Here is a 4,187-nt window from a genome sequence, read left to right on the forward strand (position 1 = left end):
TGTTTGTGGGTGTGTGTGGCTAAAGAAAAGAAAGGTCTGTCTGAGCTTCAGAATCAACCCAACTGCAGCCAGAGAGAACAAAGTTTGAAATCGCTTAAGAAGGAAGGTTTACAGTTTGTGTGCATGCATGCGTGCGTGCTTGCATGCATGTGTGTGTGTGTGTGTGTGTGAGAGAGTGCGGCTAAGGGGCTTGGTGAGGTGCTGCTCTCCGCCTGAAAGAACAAAAAATGAAACGTTCAATGTCTCATCATGTGGGGCGAACCAAGTTTCATGCATCTTTACGCTTGGATGCACAGACACAAATACAGACATCCACACATGAATACACACACATGCACACACAATGTGTTCATTATGCGTCAGTGTGTATTTTGGGTCAAACCCCATGGGCGAATCTTTTAAAGATGTGGTGATGATTATTTGTGTGCTTGTGACACACACACACACATACATACACACACACACACACACACACACACACAGACATACAAGCTCTGCTTTACTCCTCAGAGAAATGTGTGTTTGAGCTGGCATGACTTTGCTCTTTTCAAAAATCGTAACCAGCAATTTCATCGAACTAACGATTTTTTTAGGAGTGTTTGGAGTGTACTCCTTTTACAAGAATAACATACATACAGACACACACATACACTTACATATATATACACACACACACACAAGTGTTCTTTTTACGTAAATTATGATATATGTAAATATAAATGGTTCTTTTTTTTTACTCTACCAGAATGAATCGCACTTTGTCATAACAAAAAAAAGAGAAAAAAAGTAAGAAAAAAGTTTGAAAGCATTTTATTCCTGCTCCTCGTTCCAATCCCGCTGAGTTTTTTCCCCAAGCCTCTTGCCGAGAGGCGTTTTATTCGTAATGATATGCAGCACAGTTTAATGCAATGTAATCATGTGGTCACGGCTAGAAGGTGTACATAGGAGCCTGCCATGCACTTGCTTGCTTGCTCAGTTAGGTGGCGTCACATTGCTTGGCTGTTTCTTCAATCCAATAGAATTTTTTTGCAGTTATTGTTATTATCTTCATTATAAATATTACTATCATTGCCCTTAAATGCAATAATCATACCTTTTGAATCAATTAATTTGAAATAGTTTTCTTTTGTCTTCTTTTTCTTTTTCTGTTGGAAACAGTTGGGTGGTTTTCCGAATCAGTGTACGGTGTGAAAGGTTGGACAAAAAGAGAGGGTTGTGGGTGTGGATGAATCCGAGCCAATGGAAAGGAAGGCTAGTCATGTTGTAGTAATGCTAGTCCTGTTCCATTCCGGCTAGCCCTGTTCTTGCAATGCTAGTTCTCTTCTAGCAGTGCTAATCCTATTCTAGTAAGTCTAATTTCACTGGAACAATGCTAGTCCTGTTACAACAGTGCTAGTCTAGTTCTAGTAACCCTGGACTTACTGGAGGAATGCTAGCCCGATTCTTGTAACGCTAGTCATACTAGAGCAATGCTAATCCTGTTCTAGTAACGCTAGTCTTACTGGAGTAATGCTAGTCCTGTTCTAGTTGAGCTAGTGCCTCTCTTGAACAGGACTCTCCCAGGCAGAAGCAGGCTGTAGCACACATGGATCATGGCTCACTAACTTTAGCTGATATATTTAGCGTATAGTAGAGAAACATATATTTTATAAAAGATTTGAATAGGTTGGGTACAATGCAATCAGAATGTACATGCTGTTGATGCTTTTTTGTTTCCCTTTGTTGTTATCTCATGTTGATGTTGTTGTTGTTTTAAATGTGGGGATATTTTTATTGCTTGTCTTACATTCTTTTCCTCCAATAGCAAGCTCATATAATTTCTTTGTATGCATGAAATTGATAAGTAAGAGAGAATATGTCTGCCATACATATAATCATTATTGGGCATTATGCTGTTTGTGTAAGGGTTTCATTGTATTAGGCAATATAGCGCAAAACATTTTCTTAAGATAAACCTGTAAAAGAAACAAACTTCTCCAACCACATCTGTCTTCAAAATGAGAAACTAAATCCCTGTCTCATGAATGATTTACTCAAACACAGACACACACATAGTTGCAGTCAAACACAAACATATGTTTAGCATATGTGCACAAACAACCATCATTACATTTGGAAACACACTCATTGTTTTAATGTAATGCTGGACAGCCTCAAGTGCCTGGACCTGGCCGACAGGTGTCCAGAACAGGAACAGTGATGATGTAACAATGACCGCAAGGTCATAATTAATCCGTGCTGGCCCTTTGATTGGTTCAGCCTCCAAACCCTGGGCAGACGTTCCGCACACGGGACATACCATTTTGCACTCTTATAAGGGGGAATGGGTGGGTTCTGTACTTTTTGGTACCCGCCCTCCTTCTTTGCCACAGATTGAACTTGACCATATTAGCTCCGCCTCCAGATGCAGCTCTTTGTAATGTTCTTAAAGTGGTTTACGTCAGTATTTCTTGCGTTGTCTCAATTTAACATTTTTTTATTATTATTATTATTATTATTATTAGCAAATTGGACATTAGTCAACCTATTGCCACTGGCTACAAATGGCACCTGAACACAAAACAAACTGCTTTCTTTTTCCTTAAACGTTTCAAGTTACCTATGTCACAATATTTTTTTAGAATGGACAAAAAATGTATTTATGCTATATTTAGAGCATATTCTCTGTCTCTCTCTGTCTCTTTATCTCAGCCGTAGGTTTAAGCCCTACTTAACAACTGAGTGTGTGCTCCACACGGTTCTGGAGGAGTTTACCACAGAGTAAGGGCATTATATCAAAGCCCAGCGTCTTAATGCAGAGATGGGGCCAGTGTTTGTGGGTTGTTTGCAAAAATCTGCAGACAAACAAAAAAAGACATTAGGGCAATTGTTTTATAGTTGTTTTTACACTCAAATTGATACGTGTAGTTTCCTTTATTCATGGTTTTCTACAAAAAAGGGAGAAATTGTTCATGAAGGCTCTTGTATCTCCCAGATGATGATTAAAAAACTGTTAAATGATTTATTTTCTGAGCAAGAGCCGTTTTGCTAAACGATGGACACAAAAGCAGCAATAACCGTACATATTTAACAAACCTAGCCAGTGGGGGGATTTTAAGAAAAAAAGTACAAATTTACCAATGTAAATATTTTTTTTTCTTTTTCAATATTGTATTATAAATGTATATGGTGTTTCCTTTTTCAAAAAAAGACAAAATGTTTCTTACAAGATAGCTGTCTCGTTTTGAGTTTTGTTTTAACCAAGAACATGTTTTAAGAAAAAAAAAAAAAGAATTACTGCAGTGCGCTAGCGAATATACCTTACAGTTAAACATAGGTTCACCCGATCGTTTGCATTTTTTTCTTTTTCAATTTTTTTTTTTGCAGTAAGTTCCTTAAACCCCCCAAATCATGTTATGTTATGTAACACACAGGAGGGGAGGGGAGCCCTATAGATAGAGGCTGGCTTCGGGCCGGACCGGGCCCGGCGCTGGCCCAGATGTGGTTGCAGTCTAGGCCCTGTTGTCCTCTGGATTTCCTTTTTTTCTTCTCGTTTCACCACCCCTATATCTTTTTTTTTTAGCCCTATGCTGCTGCTAATACAATATAATCTTTACAACTCTGAAATTATTTTTGTGTAAGAGGTAAATGTATGCTTGTCCTGTTCAGTAAAGCTGCAGAAGATTATGATAAAGTATCAGAAAGAAAGAAAAAGCCTGGCTTCTATATCTCCTTAAACTGTTCTGTACCTCACAGGACTCCTATCTCCCAACCTATTCTTACCCCATCTTTCTCTTTCTTTCTCTCTCTCTCTCTGTTTCTCTCTCTGTGTCTCTCTCCTGGCAGACTATGGTGTAAAGTAACAGACTTTATGAGATTATGTTTGAGAAATAGCTATGCTTATATTCCCCAGTGACTGAATGTACAGTGTAAAAATGCATTATCAGAAATAAAGTTGTTTGTCCAGATAAAGTAAAGAGACCTGTCATGTTGGTGTTATTTGTTTCATGCTCATTATAAAACAAGTCACCTGATGTGTGGTGTCAAGAGAGGGCAATGCACACACACACACACACACACACACACACACACACACACACATACAAACAAACACAAACCACATACATGTCTGCTACGAGATATAAATCTTGTATAAAATAGAAAATAATAAAATAGAAATATTCATGATAAAATGAATATTAACTAGG

The 4,187-nt window shown here is 38.1% G+C and overlaps 1 protein-coding gene across 1 annotated transcript in view; it reads left to right on the plus strand.

The window, feature by feature from the left end:
- skia (v-ski avian sarcoma viral oncogene homolog a) overlaps nucleotides 1-3,956 on the plus strand; it is an 83,158-nt gene extending 79,202 nt beyond the window's left edge. The window contains exon 7 of the mRNA XM_076276960.1: nucleotides 1-3,956. This exon is cut by the window's left edge and continues 1,256 nt beyond it. The gene's annotated coding sequence lies outside the window, so the exon portion shown is untranslated.
- Nucleotides 3,957-4,187: the final 231 nt, after the last annotated feature.

Source organism: Alosa pseudoharengus, unplaced genomic scaffold, assembly GCF_046254945.1.
Source record: "Alosa pseudoharengus isolate Yale_2024_CS ecotype anadromous, Long Island Sound unplaced genomic scaffold, YU_APseudo_1.1 YU_APseudo_1.1_scf_9, whole genome shotgun sequence".
In the NCBI taxonomy this organism is placed as follows: Eukaryota; Metazoa; Chordata; class Actinopteri; order Clupeiformes; family Clupeidae; genus Alosa; species Alosa pseudoharengus.